This window comes from Monopterus albus, unplaced genomic scaffold, assembly GCF_001952655.1.
Source record: "Monopterus albus unplaced genomic scaffold, M_albus_1.0 scaffold85.1, whole genome shotgun sequence".
Classification (NCBI taxonomy): Eukaryota; Metazoa; Chordata; class Actinopteri; order Synbranchiformes; family Synbranchidae; genus Monopterus; species Monopterus albus.
The window spans coordinates 518,374-536,323 of NW_018127965.1; the positions used below are offsets into that span (position 1 = coordinate 518,374).

At 39.2% G+C, this 17,950-nt stretch overlaps 1 long non-coding RNA gene across 1 annotated transcript in view; it reads right to left on the minus strand.

Moving 5' to 3' along the window:
- Positions 1-17,950, minus strand: part of LOC109964229 (uncharacterized) — a 66,813-nt gene that overhangs the window by 45,361 nt on the left and 3,502 nt on the right. Inside the window, exon 3 of the long non-coding RNA XR_002275483.1 lies at positions 12,990-13,130. This is a non-coding gene — a long non-coding RNA (uncharacterized LOC109964229). The remainder of the gene's footprint in view (positions 1-12,989; positions 13,131-17,950) is intronic.

Consider the following 17,950-nt stretch of genomic DNA (forward strand, 5'->3'; position numbering starts at 1 on the left):
ACTGGTCTGACAAGCCCATCCATGGTATTGTCTGCTGCCACTGAAGGAAAGTGGGCGGCTGCTGTCCTTCTATAAGGGCAGCACCCTGGAGGGTTGAAGAGCCCTATCCTGATTGTCTGAGCATGTACCTGAGTGGCTCTAAGCCAATAGAGCCCTATTAGAAAAGACGTGTAAAAATAGACATTATAGATTGGACTTTTCCTTTTTCACCCTGCTCTCCTTTCCACTCTCCTGCAACCCTGGTCTGTGTTCCTCAGAGTCAGTGATTAGTCATTGACTTAGTCATGTGAGTCTGATATACAAACGTCAAATAAGCAATGACGTATAGATTACCTTTTATTTCGAAGCCATTGTACTAAAACTGTTTGTGTTCTCAGGTGTGTATAAAGTCCAACGTCAAGCCTCTGCACTGTGGTACAAACTCAGCTAATTGCAGTCCTTTTACTGAGCCCGATTGACTTAGTCACTGCAAATACCACTGCAAAAGCCACAGCAGCTGATGCCATGCTGCTGTTGTGTTTGTCCAGGATTCAAAGCAAAGTTTAGATACACAAAACTAAAAAAACATTCACTCATCATGAATCACTAATGTAATGACTGAGCCTCTGAGTTGAAATAAAAGATTTTTAAGTGACAGAAAGGTTACTTTGCCAAATTTCAACCTACATCCTGTGACTCTAATATGGTGAGGATATGTGGAAATCTGACATATAACGACTCACTGGTTTCCTGTGTTTGCCGAGGCTGCTATGACTGCCTCTCTGCTTATACAAAAAGAAAAGTTTCTCCAACTTACACTGACATAAATTTAACCAAGTTCACTCCTGAATAAAGAAAATGAACAGAAAAAATATAGTATGGGTAATTCAAGATCTGATTAATTTTCCAGTGCTATGGTTTACTTTTTCACTTTAAACATCACTATAATCGCAAAAATGAGAGAAGTTTTATCCATACATTTCTCTGTCCTGATTGATATTTTAATGAATAACCTGCAATTCAAACACCACTGACTGCTTCTTCATATCAATATTTCATTCTTGATTCACTATATTACTGTATATTTTTGAGGAAAACCACAGATCTGTTGCATAATCAAGTGTCTAGATGATGACTACAGGATTTCTACATGTCCTGCCCTATTCTGCAGTTAACTCTTGGCTGAAGTGCTGGAACTCCAATCCCCCAAAACAGAAGCTTACACACTCTGACATCCAGGTAATACTTATATTACAGTATATTAAGTTTTTATTACAAGTGACAGAGCCTTAGCTAATGAGGTTTATCACCATTTTTCATGAGAGGAGATACATAATGTAGCATGGCCTCCTCAGCCCAGCAGAGAGGAAACAAGAGACAGAAATAGAGGGCCAGGAGTGAGGCCCCATTTTCGTTTTAATCAGTCAGCTTGTTGGTTCAGTTGGCTATGAGCGCTCTACAAACAAAACCAAATGGCAGCTCCTGGCACTGGCTGAGGCACAGAGACTTTGGGCAGAGATATGAGAGAAGAAACATACAGACAGGGAGTCTGGGAAATCAAGGTTTCATTAAGCTAGCCAAGCACAGTAAAACTCAGCAGTAATCAGCCAATTCAGTGGCGGACTGTCGAAGACAGACTGCTAAAACTGGACGTTTTTCTTCTGTGAGCCTGTGACAATGGCTGAACACGCTGCGGGACTTAAAGTAACAGACAGGGTAGACAGGAAGAGAAGTGTTTTATTACCCTGAATGAAGAATTCAGATAAGGCACTGTCTTTCTGAAGTGGTCCACAGGGTCAATAGGGGTGTAATTGATCTATGAATGACATGTTTAGAGTCATAATGAAGATAAATGTGGCCTACTCCTTCAAAACTACTCACATCTGACAACTTCCAGTATTGATAACAGCTTCATTATCCCTCCTCCTCTTCCTTCCACAGCTCCTAATTTAAAACAGAGCCACAGGACCCACATGTGCAGGTGCTGAACTGGAGGCTGATGAAGTTTACGGTGTGGACAGCCGAGGGGGACGTCTGTGTCAATCATCAAACTGTGATCTACAGAACCCACACGCCATGCTACTTACCGCTGGACTACATGTCAACAGTTAAAGGGGAAAGATGCCTTTGCACCTGCGTTTAATTAGGAAAACGTCAAGCTCCCCAGCTAAAAACGGCATGACATAGTACCCAGATTTCTGTCTCGCTTGAAGGCTTTCCCGTTAGCTAAGACATATCTTCCATCTCTTCCCACAGGACTCTCACCTTATTTCTCAATCTTTCAACTGTTCTTTCACTGTCTTGCTCCTCCATTATGAGATAATGCTTTGTTTCTCCATGTCAGGGCTGACTTTTAGCAATAGAGAGAAACAAAGAAAGCAAAGTGGAGCAATGTTCCCACCTTGAGTAAATTATGGGTCCAAGTTTCAGTTATTCCTTCCACTGGACTGGCATCTGTGAGAGTTAGTAGTATGATATCTTCCCTTTGGAAGTTAGTTATGTGGGGGCACGTACACTTTCTTGCTGGGTTTAAATGAAAAGGTTGATTTCACTGTAATGTCTGGATGGTAAATATAAAGCTACAGTACATCCAGTAGCTGCAGGTCTTGCCTTCTTGCTCATCTGAAGCTCACTCATTAAAATGTTGCATTTTGTTGCATTTGTGTGATGGCAAATGTTGTTTCTCACTCTATGGGACTACAGTAAGTTCACATTGCATTAGCTGAGTGATGTGGTGATGTGCCGTAGCATACTGCTAACTTTTGCAGATGCTGATTCAGTGAATGGAAAACCAGAAGTACTATAGTGCCCAAGGTGTCATAGAGCCACAAATAGCATAGTGTGACCTTATCAAAGTAAAGTTAAAATAGGGCATTTTAAATTGCTCACTGTTGTTATTAATCAATAGAGCAAATTGACAGAAAAACTACAGCCACCTACTACTACTACCAACACTTTGAATCTTAGCGTGAGTTCAAGTCAGTGTAAAGTGTCAGTGTGACAATAGTGCAGATATTTCAGGTCATAGTGAAATGCCTTTGACAGATATTCACAGATTTATAATTATGGGTTATTGTTTTCAATACAACAAATTATCACAGAGACATACGTACTTGTGCAATAAACAAATTCATTCTCACACATTTCTGCAAAACAACAAACAAGCATATTTAAACTCTTGAGAACTGTAGCAGTCATGTTATTTTTTACATTATCCGCTCTCTAATCAAAAGTCTGATCTCAGCCTAGCCACACAGTGCCACTGTCAGAATTGATGTCACACTACAATAAACATTTTTAGACTTTGAACTCAATCATAAGCAATACAGTCTCTGAAGCCTGATAGCCATTTATATAACAGGCTGAACCATAAAAATAAAATCTGTGCTGATCAAAATGAATATGAAGCAAAATCTCAGATACTCCTCTGCTGATTAGATAGGATTCTTTCCATGCTATAACATATTCTACTAGCTGTCATCTCCAAATCCCAAAATTTTACAGAATTTTCTCAGTACTATTAACTAATAATTGCCACGTTCAGGATATGCAGTTTAACAAATGCATGGTACTCACAGACAAACCTATAACCGCTGAACTATTTTGATACTATACTAGCTAGCTTATAGCACTTCGCATACCTTATAGATGAATGTGCTCAGGCTGTTTCAAAACTACTCTTCACAAGGTTAAAATTTTTTTCAGACTTAAACACTCAAGGCTGATGACAAATAGCTACACTCAGAAGACCGGGGACATGCTCCACTAAAAATAGATGGGAATAATACACAGTATTGTTAAGTGCTTACAGTGCTTTTGAAGTTTCAGATGAGGCCACACTGAATGGTTGAAAGGACCTCCACTGTCTTGGTTTTGTAAAACATTTTAAACTGATGGACCTTTTCACGCCCCTAATAACTGTAAAAATGTTCAGATATGTGTTGCTTGGTCAAGTTTGTGTGTTGACATACAGTCAGTGGAAGACACTGGTGGTTGGTGTATTGTGCCATAAAATTCTCAATGTCATATATAATACCATATATTAAAACCCATACAACAGCTGAAGCAGATTCAGTGTTTGCATGTAAAATGTTTACATGTATGAAAATGACAGCTACATCATCTAGACCTCTCAAGTTGTTTAACCTGGTTTGGGCAATCCCTCACCAGTCTTAATCTCAATGGACATTGTTTTGTTTCAGAATTTGTCTTTTTTCCCTTCTGTCCTATTCAATTTTGGATAAAATAATGAGCAGTATTTATTAAAACGTCTGAGGCTACAACTGCACTCATTCAGTAAACTTTCCATGTCTAAAGCAACTTTTTACTGACTTGACACTTTGAAGAGAGTTGAGTTGATAAAGGATGGGAATGGCTTGGAGCTGAGACAGACAGTTGACAGACACTTCTTAATCCCTCCGGGACTCACAGCATTTGTCTACTTCAGCTTGTTAGACAAGTCATTGCTTTTAAATCTTGAAGTCAGACCTAATGTGGTTTCATTCAACTGCACCTTATGCTTTCACACACAGACACAGTGGTCATGTTATGCTTGGTCTGCCTACTGAAACGCATGCTGGACAATTTGTCCAGATGGCTAAACCTGTGTCCCAAACACCACTGAAGATACAGTTTAAGGGAAAACACACAAAGACAGTTCATATTGTTGCATATTGCTTTTCTCATTATAACCATTGTCTACATGCAAATTTAGCTGTGCTGTATATGAAAAAATATTAGAATGATAAACCTTGTATTGAGTGCAGTTATCATATCAATAAATAGAATTATTCTCTATGCAAGAATTGACATAGTTTGAGTACTTATGAAACAAGTTTGGTTTGTAAGATACTATTATTTTTCATCTATAGTTCTAATAATATAGAAAATGAAAAGAAATGAATTTCTTTTGCTTATTTTGTGATACTTTTGCCTTTTGACATTTATCTGATCAACTTGTTGGATACTGCTTTATATATATATATATAACTCCTTTAATTTATTGTATTCCAACATAAAATGACTTAAAATGTGCATTTCTATATATTTTTCCCATAACACATTGCATGTCTGTCCACAGAACTGGGATCCCTCCTCTAATGCACTTCCTTACACTTCTTCCATTTTATTCCCAGCTAAGACTTGGTTTTGGAGAAGTTTATCCCTATCCAAACTGAAGGTCTAAGGATAGAGGGTGCTGTATGCTGTTCAGATTGTAAAGCCCCTTGAGGCAAATTTGTTATATTGGGCTATATAACAAATTAGATTTGACTTTCCTCCCACATGTGAAAATGTGGGAGGAAATGCACATGAAATGTTTCTCTATAAAACAACAGTAGAATGTCAGCTATATTCTGACAACTTTGGTCAAGATTTTCTTTCTTTCTTTCTATCTTTTTTAGATTTTAGGACAAAACCACATAAGATGAGTACGATACACATAAACATATGTTCATCTTCTTTATTAAGCACCTGTTTTGTTCAAATATGGATCTTTCATTTAATCTTTAATGTCTATTTTACTTTTATATTCTGCAGTGGAGCTTAAAGTAAAACTATGCTGGATTTCTCATTTAGCTCACACATGAAATTAGAAGAGAGTTTGGTTTTCCCAGGGTGTTTGAGAATTTCCAAGCCAAGAACAGCATGACCTTTGCACTGTCGATTAGCAAACATTTCATAAGTCAGCTTGAAAAATCCAACAGTATTAGACCACCTAATGTCTGCCAGTATCTATATTCATCAACTCGTAAAGGAACACTCGGCTGTATCCGTTCAATATGCTTGCATTGTCATCAAATCAATCTGAATATGTGTTGCAGACAGTTTATTAAACACTTTCAATTATGGCATCTTTACTTCCCTGGCACAGAGAGAACTTAGAGCAGATGAAGGACAAACTCTGAACATTTTCTTTGCATCAGCCAAAGAAGCCCCTCTCCCAAACATTTCCCTGCAATGTACAGCAGTGTTCATCTTTTCACAGGAGCTGCATTTGGACAGTGGGACTATTAACAAGCTAGACAGAACATCAAATTCTTTTTTGGGAGCTAAAAGCCTCCAGTGCTCCCATAAAGACATGTCCTTTTTCTAAATCTACTGTAGTTCTAAGTATGAGTTTCACAGGGAATAGATGGTAAGTAAACCGAGCCCTGTGTAGGAAAAACTTGTACATAGAGTTTCTCCATGCCCAAGTGTGAAGAGCTTTGGCTAATGAGTTTAGTGAGGGTGTTAAATGTGTATCCTCCTCCAACAGAAAAGGGCAGGATAGGGCCTAGCATCTGTAGAATCTGCCTCAAGATCCAAGCAGCACCTTATGCTGTTATTTAAGTTCACCAATTAAGAACTTCTCTCATAAACGGCAGCAAAAGCTTCCACATGTCTCCTCCGCCTTATCTTCTTGTTGTTAGAGTGGCAGATTGGCACAATTACTACCAGCAGTAGGTTTGTAAGTTGGCTTAATTAATATGTGGAAATGGCTGTAGCGGGTGAGGAGGGATTTACACGAACACACGTTCTTCCTCAGCCAGTACCCCCACTTTGCTCTGACAGCTAGCCAAAAAGAAACACAGTATGGTTGTACAAGATGTACAGCATGTGTTCTAGGATGTCAGCATGACTGACCTGGCATTTATATACAATCAGGCTTAGCTGTGATAATATATAACTAACTTTTATCATGATTGCTATAGTAAATGTCCTACTGTGCTTCTTTACCACAAGGCTCAGTAGTGGGACATGTAAAGCTAATTTATAGCTCAATCTCCAAGCCAACAAAAGATCGCAATAACAATTCACAGCGTTTTTACTATCTACTGCCACAGACAAAACAGATCATAGAAATGGTAACGGAAAGTAACCGAGCTGTGTGTTTAGTGTTCACTAATCTACGATCACGCAGCACTGTCTAAAAGCTGCTACTGTAGGTTGCTTTTGAACAGCATGGATGAATTCCATCGCTGGGACCAAGCAGGATAATGTGGGTGCTTGACAACAAGTACAGCAACCGGTAATCAAAGTGAAGTCAACACTACAGACTACAGACTGACATTGTTGTAAATATAGCAAACGTGTAGGTGGTCAAAACTGCTTGCAAATGAGTAACAAGCAGACATAACCCAAAAGAGTCACAGAAAAAGCATGAGGCTACTGTAGCATGAAGCACAGTACTGTAACGGTCTCGTCTGTCACTGAATACATTCTGGGGGCGTGCACGAACAACACTGTTGTCCATTAAGTGTCTCGAGAAAAGAAGGAAAAACAGGAAACAAACTGATAACAAAGAGAGAACTTTATTGGGTGGCTCCCCCTGTGGGCAATAGCATCACTCAACCATTTAATTGGATGGGACTGACATTTGCAGAGCAGGGTGTCGTAGCATTTGTGTCAGTGCAGAGGCAAAACTTGCTGCCATACACATGCATCACGCTCTAGTGACTCGGGAGGTGCCGTTTTCTTTCCTCCACAAAGAAAACTCAGAGTCAAACACATACATGTATGCTCACACATTCCAGTTAATTGGAAACTTGTGGAGACATCGAGGGGTGGCTCCGGAAAAAAATGAATACACGTGCTCATCTGTGCTACACATTTTCACCCACCAACATTTTGAAGATATTGTTGAATATCAGCTTCATACAAATGTCACAAGGCTCATTAATCAACTTAAATTGAAGTGCCCTTGATTTATATGCTCTATCATTCTGCAATTAGACCAGCTCTTACTATAGAACACTGAAACAATCAAGATGACGCTTTGCTTTATTTTTTTTTTTAAGTGCATGCCTTCCTTAATGTGTAACCAGCAGAAACTAAATCCATCTGCATTTATTTATGCTGCGTGACACACAGCAAAGCCACTTTCATCGGCAGAAACCAGAAATCTAATGTTGACTCATTTTTAAAGTACTTGAAATGTTACACACCTGGCCAATAAAGCTGATTCTGATTCTAAAAACATAATCTTTAGTGAAAAATATGGTCCTTATGCATTTATGCACACTGTGCACATTATTAAGGTCTGACAGAGCTGGTTATATGTGAAGATAAATGTATACTTGATGTACAACTTCCTTCCAAAAGGTGTAATATTTCTCACATTTTGCTCTGAATCTAACAAAACATAGCCTCCTGGTTGTCGTATTCCAAAGTTACCATCTCAAGAGAATCAGCATTAACCAAGAGATCAGTGTTTTTAGTAACCACCATCGGTATTTCTTGAAAGCAGCTGGTCGAGTTAAATGCAACTCCCTTGTGACTTCTGCTATTCTAATCTCCTCTAGAGAAAAGAATAAAAAACAGAGAGGAACAGATGAGAGAGGCAACACAACAGAGGCACAGATACTGTAGCAACCACCAGAGATACATTGTGAAACAGCGTTAAATATGTAATGACACGTGTGTGTAGTATGCACATATAAGATGATTCCTCTTTTTCATGTGTAATTTACTGACAGAATACAATGTTATATGGAGGCCTGAGAGATAAAGCACACAGAGAAAATCCCTCATGCTCTCTCCCGTAGTGTTTGCCTTAATAAATGTCATATTTTGATGAATGAGCAGATCAGACTTGTGTGTCCATTGTACACTATAGTATTACTATTGTTTTACCAAAATGTCATCAGGTGACCTATGGGTTTAAAGAGTTGACTGTGAATGTCCCTAATTTGAAGTCCACCTGCAACCTCGGTCATTTCTGTCGACTGTCCAATAAAGTAAGAAACAGGACTCTAATACAAGAATTCAAGTCAATTTTTAAAAATATGTGTATTTGGAACAGGGTTTTTTTTTTGCCATGCACCTTTATGGAGGGCGGCGATCTGTCTGTATGAAATATCTTAACAACTATTTGATGTTTTCCCAGAAGATGTTAAGCAAATATTCATGGTGTCCAGAGGATGAATCCAGAAGCTAAATCCTATGGACATACTGTGAAATTTGTACAGGCATCCATTGTTTCCAGATGATGAATCTCAATGGTTTTTCCTCTAGCACCACCATGAGGTCTACATTTTTGCCTCTGGTTTATGATTAAACACTTCAAAAACTAATGACATTCCCATCGACCTCAGCTGTACTTTGTATTTAGAGCTAATTAGCCAATGTTAGCATACTGTACTTAAACCCTAAACTAAGACGGTAAACATTACAGCAGCATAACACCCACATGTTAGCATTCACAAGTTTTGAAGATGTTAACATGTTAACATTGTGCCTTAGTAAATCCTCACACAGCCACTTATAATGCTGTGGGCTCTTAGTCTTATTTTTAACGATTAATGATTAAATGTTTGAAAATTTATCAATAACATGCTCTGTAAATCACCTTCGGTGTGTCACTGTGTAAGTGCATTAATCACTATAAATAGAAACACAGTTTTCATTCCAGTTACTCTAAAAAGAAATACATCAGTTTTGATAAATGTCTTTATGTGTATGTGTGTGTTTGCAGCTGCTTTACTGTCTTAGGCTGTGTGAATACATAAAGTCTGCATGCCAGCTGTAACCAACATCGCTTTATGCCCGGATCCAACAAAGCCAAGCTCATAGGCTCAGTGTGTTTCCTCTAGCATGCAGTGTACTAGGGTGTGCATAATACCTTCTGCACAAGCACCAAATGCTTCCTCTTCCTTTCTGATCACCTCAACTTCCACTTCAACTTCCAACCTCAAAAAAGTTATCCTGAGTGCTTGTTCACACCACAAAAGAGATAAGAGGGGCGATCATAATATACGGTGATGTTAATGTACGCTCACTTCCCAGGAGTGGGACACTGGTAGCCCAGATATCAGACATACTGGAATCATGGGTTCATGATGTGACCCAAAACATTTTTTGGATATCTCATTTATAATTCTTCAGTTAACTATGTTACACAGTCATATTCTGTATAAACTTTAGTTCTCTACATGAAAGTCTAAATGTTGCCGGAAATAAAAATTTACTGGCAAAAGACTCAATACTTTTATTTAATTTATTTATTTAAGTAGCATAAAAGCTGTAATTTTCATTCCTCTGACAACACATAACGTGGCTGTGCTGTGTATTTTATTGCTGGGTTTTCTATCCTGTTACACTCCAGAGACCTGATTTTAATTTGTTGAGCTAAATTGTGTCTGCGTGGTGGCGCAGTGGAAAGTGTTGCCTCCGGGTTCTCCGGCTTCTTCCCACAGTTCAGAGACATGCAGTTTAGGTTGATTGGCGACTCTAAATTGCCCGTACGAGTGAGTGAGTGTGTATGGTTGTCTGTCTCTAATTGTCAGCTCTGTGATAGACTGGCAACCTGTCCAAGGTGGACTCGGCCTCTTGCCCAGTGTCAGTTGGGATTGACTCCAGCCCCATCAACCCTCTTCAGGAAACACAGTGGGGATAATGGAGCTGAATTGTTTTATCTAGATTTCCCCACATAAACTCAATTTTTAAATGTGCTTTATCAGTGAAGTTGTTGTTGAACATGTATTTACCATATTATTTTGCTGTATGATATACTGCTGCAACCACAGCAAACAGTGAAGTCACAGAGTACACCTGTACTGTACATCACTACTACTAAAAACAACATTTTCAGGGGATGTTATGTTACTTTCTAAAGTAAGTAAAGGTACAGTATATGTAACATTTAAATGTAGTACAGGTCTCAGTTCTCCCTGTCATTGTATATAAATCTGCCTTTCATTCTTTACACCATTGCTTTTCCTCCCCTGTGCTCCTCCTGCAGGCCAAACATTTAGGCAGTTGGACATGATCCTATTGAGGGATGGGACAGTATGACATACAGCCTGTTCCCTACAAGCAACCATGCAGTTCCCTGTCAAATAGTGCTCTATTCATTGTAGGTAATGAAGCATAGCTCACAGTATACCACTGAATCAGGTACAGTGTTAAGGGCGGCAGTGACTGGAAGACATTTTGACGCTGTCTTAGGAGGAGGTGTGCACTGCATGTACACTGTTCAGTACAAACAAGACGATCACTTCGATGAAAAATATGCATCCTCATACAGAAAAATATTATTTTAGCAGAAATAGAGGAAAGACAGAGGAAATGTAGGAAAAAGAACTGAACTGTGTGGTTATTGTACCAAATAAGCTGAAGATATGGGAGTTCCATGACTTAAAAATAAAGATGCGTTCTTCTTCACTTCCTAAATGGATCGCCAGGTGAAAGGAATTAAGGTGAGGGAGTGGGCTATAAACGTTTATTGCTTCGTAGACATGGATTTTCACTCAGCTCACACATGTGGAATAGCCTTCTCTGGTCAATCAGACGCACTGATGGAGATAACCCAAAGTGACTTCACTGCTACATTTGAGACCGCTCAACACTGTCCTCCACCCCCTTTTCCTCTCCTCTTTGTCTTTCTCTGGCGTTTCTGTCTCCTTCTTCTCAAGGGCACCTTGCCACTGTGAACAGAGACATCTGTATTGTTGTCCAGCCTCCCTCTTTCGCCCTCCCATTGTGTTGTCTCTTCACTGATTATCAGTACAACACCTCTAATAAGATCCATCAGCCCACCGCTTTCCTGCCCTCTCACACCCACTTCATTTACAAGGGGAGTGAGAATCAAAGAGGGGGAGTGAGAATCAAAGAGGGCGAGTAATCTGGGATAAAAAGAAGATGGATGGGTCTCCATGTGAACAACATGCTCAAGAGCCCTACAGCTCTACAGGAGAGGAAAGGACCTTTGAATTAGAAGCTTGTTAGAGCCTTGTGCTATCCCCATCCTAGTTCAGCAAACATTGCCTTTAAGAATGGTGTTGTTTCCTGAACAGGTGGTCTTACATTTGGCTACAAAGGCTTTACTTCTACAGCAATTCCCAAACTGTTTGAAGGTGCTATATTAGCATGAACCTATAAGAAAATCATTATTTGGAGACACTGGCAGTAGTATGGTGCTGTTGAGATAAGAAACCAAGAGAAAAGTTCAAAATTTGGTATCAAAAGCTTCAGCACTCAGCAAAAGCAGTGACATCAGACATAAGTTACACCTACAGTAGATCTTAGTGTATCGCTTTAAAAAAGGATTCAGTATTTGTGTTTTCAAACCAAGTCAATCCAGGAAAGCATAGGCCTAATATAAAACTGATTACTGACTCATATTCAAATGGAGATGTTTAATATTTCAACATTATTAAGGCCTACATTTTTATTCTTTCACCTGGAGTCACAGCAATGCAAGATTACCACATGACAAACACATGAGCCAGGTGGACAAAAATGACAAACAACATTTTTCTGCTCACTATAGATATGAAGACAGAAAGGTTTCTCCGCACAGAGCTGATCGTAAAATTGACGTGCCATTACGGCTCAATGTCACCCTTTGTGCGACTATTTTTAAAACTGGATGGCAAGCAGTGAGAAACTTTAAAGAGATCTCCTCCTACTGGCATCAGCATTCCACAAAAGAAATTAAAAAAAAATGCGCCATAGTGGCAAGTAATCTGTCTTACTGTCAGTGAGAACACATCAGTACACAAGTTGCTGATAAACATGCAGTGACAACAATCAAAAAAATGACTGAATGTGTGGACTGTTTCTTAAAAGAAACAAAAAATCCATTACCCGTTGATCCACAGCCTGTACTGTCCTGATATACACTGTATATCCTCGACACTGTGTGCTCACCTGGTCGCAATAATAATAATTCCAAATCATAAAAGTACCACAACAGGTGACAGGAACTCTTTGGTTTCCAATCCAGCAGACAATTGAGACAGTGAGCTACAGTTAGGGTCTAGCCTCAGAGGCTATCAGTGATTAATGGCATCATGACTAGATGAGAAGGAGAACCTCTCAGTAGCTCACCCATAAGACCAGGGTCAGTGGCATCTCAGCTTATGAGCAGGTAGCACCGAGACAAGGAGCTGAATAACAACTTACATCCTGTTTGGGGGTATACCTGGTGTAGTGTATACACGTGAAGTACACTGTCATGTGCATGCACAGGCGACTTTGAGGAAGCAGTGCTAATACATAATATACCTCTAAAATAAAGTTTATCATACCTTGTAAACTGTGGTTTTTGGTTGCTCTGCTGTGATGGGTCCAGTGGTGAAAAGTGCATCCCCCATGAAGCCCTCTGACATGCACAGCTGCTGAAGGGCTGTCCCCAGCAATCACATCACCAGAAGGCCCGGGCCAGGGAACTGAACAACACAAAGGGTAACAGCCTAAAAATAATTATCAAGCCTGTAGAGATCCACTAAATAAATTTTTTATGTTGTCATTTTATCCTTTTTTATCTTATGTCCTGTGTTGTGTGTTTTATGGTGAATACACCACTTGAGTAGCAAACGATAATTTTGTTGCACACATATGTACAATGACAATAAAGCCTTCTGATTCTGATTGTTTTCAAGGTGCAGTGAAAACCAGTGCTTTCGAAACCTGTTGTCAAACTATATATCTGCAGCCTGCCGTGAGCCACTCTCTGTCTTCATTTCTCTACCCGTATCTTCATCACTCAACATCTCCTCCTTCTATAAACTAACCTCCTGTGTTTGCCCGTGGACACTTATCAATGCACACAACATCTTTTCCTATATCCCCATCGATCCCCTTATTGAAACAAGCCTCATTTGCAGTCTCCTTCTTGACATTTTTTTCCTCTCTTTCTTTTCCAACCTCTGACAGGCTGTGCAGATTTTGGCAGTTTGCTGTTTTCGCCGTAATCCTTCGCCAGACTTTCTTCCATCACAAATATACAAGGATTTCACAGAAAATGCAGTGATACATCAGATGGCTGCAAAGACATTCCAGCTTGTGATATACTGTACAGTTTTTAAATTGCAAAAAAAAGTCATTCTATGTCAGAATATCTTATATTATCACTTAAGGCCAATTCATCATCAAAAGAAACACAACCCACTAATTTTAGACTTAGATATATTTTGTGAATACCCTTGATTTCACTATAAGTTAATTTAACAAGCAGACAAACTGTAAACAATACTGTCTGTCTGTATTGCATCAAAGACCAATTCCATATCTCAGCAGTCTCAAGACTACAGTTTTAGCTACAGCAGGTATAACACGGCTCCAATAATGTAAAAGCAAGCTTGGGTCTTTTGACAGCAGCCATTTGGGAAGTTGCACCGTGGAATTGCTCACACTGTGAAACAGCCGACCAAAATTTCTGAAATGCCAGGAATCTGTCCAGTTGTCTGAGGGCCAGATCATTGACTGTTATAACCTTATTCAACCTGAACATCAAACAACAACCAAATCTGGCAGAAAATCTAAAAATACTGATTGGGATTTGGCTAAAATCCAGACAACTGTAAACCCAACACTGACATATTATCACCTTTACAACTGATACAGTGGATTCATATTTTTGTGCATGTGGGCAAATGAAAACCCAGTATCCCCTCTGCTTAACTCAGTATTTGGTCTCTACCAACCCCTGAGGGAAAGATTTGGCTCTTTAGCTGCCACGGTAAATGCCCCACTACGTTCATCTGCTGGTCACTTACTTTGTCTGTTTGCTGTTTGGTGCTGAGCATGTATAGTACACAATCAGTTTGTAGAGCTTCTTCCTCTGAAAACAACTGCCTACTGCAGCCAAAGGTGGTACTATGAGCAGTGAGAGTGAACCAAAACACTAAAGTTGTGGGCCAGAAAAATCAAAACAATCAGCTGAACTAAGAGATTCATTTGTGAGTTCGTCACTGCAGGTGACCTTGTTTTACTTATACAAGTAGGCATGTGATCCACTGTCAGTATAAAAATGCTGCCATGCTTAAGATGATTACATATAGTCTGGATATTGTGAAAAAGAAAAAGAAATATGCAGAGAGTGGTGATTAAGTGATGAATAACATGAACACACATGGATAATTTAAATAAAGGTACAAAGTGATCTCTCCTAGTTTTAAACTTTAAAATAGAGCACAAAAGGGTGCACTGGAGAAAGCACTAATCTGCAAGCTGACACATAAGTCCTACTGTCAAGTCAACCAAGATACTTCCTCTGGGGAAAATCTTTTCCCCTAATTTTTTGCACAAATTCCACAGTTGAGATCCCATACTTGCAGATTCAGAAGTGCAATATCCTCCCTTTCCCTCCTTGCCTTCACTCCAATTCCATAAATGCATATTCAGCCAGAGAAAACAAAAGGGGCAAGAAGACAAGACATGAAGAGCATGAGCGTGAGAGGTTGTGGAAGAAAGAGAGCGACTTGGAACAAGAAGAGAGCGGCTCCTGCATCTAAAGCCCTCCAGAGATCACTTGTACAAACTTGAGCGCTGTCCCTTGCCCCTGAACTAGCCAAATCAATTCCCAGGCATAAGTGCTTGTATGTGTGTATGTGCATGTTATTTAGACAGGAAAGGGAGCGGGGGAGGACAACTCTGAAGGTGTAAGCGAAGGAGAGAAAGAAAACTAAGGGAATAATAGAAGCAGCAGTAAACGCTAAGAAATTCCTCACATCAGATATTCTTAAATGTCACTGAGCTGAAGTGCCTCTCGACAGTGTCATGTGGAATATAAAGGCATATTGGCAGCAGGGATGGCTGCCACTGCATTCAGCGCTGCTTTTCGCACTGTAGATTGTTTGTTAACATGCCACAAAATAGCCTTTCCAAGTGTAGCCCCGAGCAAGTCCCATCATACATCCTCTATTATCATCGACTACATCCTAGTTAACTAAGATGCGTTTATTTGCCAAACCAAAACAACCAATATCCAAACACTGGAAAGTGATATTGCAAAGTAATGGCAGTAATGCTGACAAGTTCCTGTGTGGGCCCTCAGACAACATTAGCATATAAACATGTCTATCACATTAATTTCAAAGTCTTATTGCTCCTGTAACAAAGAAAGTGACTCATTGTTTGTATCCTCCCACTCACTTATAACATCGTTTTTAATGATTTGCGTCTGATGAGTTAGCGATGATGGGACTTTTTTTTCCTGCTGTGCTGCTACAGTACGCCTTCAGTTAGAATATTAAAAAGAATTAGATATTTACAAAACATTCCTATGTGGATCTATCAGGAAATTTAATCACCATTTGTTTGTTTTTATTTCCAGTGAATTCCTAGGTGCTTGTATCTGTTGTTTTTTAGTTTTTGTTAAGTGCTGCTAGAAAATAACATGAGGGATGCTCATCTTTGTGCTTTTTACAACTTTTTCACTGAAGAAAGAGCAGAGAGGAGTGTATTCTTTATTAAGGTCCCTCATACTGGGTCTTAGTTGGAGATTTTGGCTTCATGCCTCCCCTGCCACGGGTTCAGTAAATCGGCTTTCTGTGGCCATGACAGTCATTAGCCTTGCCCCTGGCAGTAATCCTCTAGTTTCTGTGTCTAATGGAGGCGGGAAGGGTTAGTAGCATTCACTCTATTACTGTTTCTGCTGCCGGGCCCCAGAGGGAACCTACAGGCTGTCCAAAACCAAGTCCTGATGCACCTGCTGTTCCACGGTGTGAAGCAACACCTAAAAGCACCACAAGACTCATTCACACTTGTCTTGTTGTAAAGACAAGTTATGAACAGTGGTGGAAAGCAGCTTAGTATATTTAGTCCGGAACTACATTAAATCGTAAACCTCGAGGTATTTGTACTTTTATGTTACTTTTTGTTGCTACTCTACTCTACTACATTTCAGAGGAAAATATTTTACTTTTGCCTCCACTACATTGCCTTGACACATATAGTCACCACATTTTGTACCAAACAGATGAACATTTTACACAGAAACACATGCAATAAGCTTATAAAAAACAGCAGATGGTGATATGGCTTGTGACTCTTTACAAAAATCACATGGCTTATTCATTATTTCACAAAAAAAGTTTTGATAAAACCCAAAATATTCTAATTTGTGTAACAGAACGTTCTTGTAACCCTTAAGTTGGAAAAAAATGAACAAAAACAAACAAAAACTACCCAACTGTATCTGAACTAACTAAACTAGCTAAACCTTGAGCAGCTGTATCAGAAAAATGCTGCTTACACATTGTTGCATCAATTTAACAATCTAATGTGGTTTTTGTACCTTTCTGTTGATACAAAATAAATTTTGCTGATAATATTTCTTAACTTTGATTTAAGTAGGATTTTAAATGCAGGACTTTCATTTGTAATGAGGTCATTTTACATTTTTATATTGGTATCTAAGTAAAGGACCTGACTACCATCTAGTATTGCCTGTGGAAAATTAAAATAACTATAGTTAGACATCTTTAAAAATCCATGGAAAAAAGAGACAAATGGAGTGCACCAGTAGCTGACAAATAGCAATTAGACCTAAATATATATCATTTTTACAGTGTAAGCAGTAAAGTGACAACTGAGAAAAAATACTGATACAAGAAACTGCTGATGCCATAACACAATACAGCTCAAATCAAGAAAGATTTTAATCTCCAGTTAAAACCTAAGAAATGTTGACAAGAATTGCAAACAGGCTACTGTAACTGTTGTTTATTGGCTACAGATGTAAGACAAAGCACTGACTGGAGAGTAAAAGAAGTCAGAGTCTGATCTAATTTCAGCAGCATATCCATCATAGCTCAGATCTAAGGCTACATACTGATGGTGTTCATTTGAACTGTAATACATGACAGGACCTTTCTTGTCTGCATTGCCCAAGCAAATCCAGCAGCTGTTCATGAAACCAATGGTACATTTTGGTGACAGAGTGAAAATTGTTTTCGAGAGAGGGGCACATGAGTGGGTCAGGACTGACATCAGCCATGTGATCACCTAGATGTGCATAAACCAGAGATCCTATACAAACTCACATTTTTCAGTCAAAATTGAAACAGATTTGGCTATTTCACTATAGAGATTTCTGTATTTCTTTCCTCTAGCTAAATGGCGAGCTGAAATTCAATATGCTGAATCAGTTAAACACATCTATTTAACTGATCAGAGATCCTTCTGAGTGTGGTCACATTGCTTTAACAGTAGGTTTAATATCAGAAGCCTCAGAAAGAGTCTGAGATCAGTCAGGTAGCACACA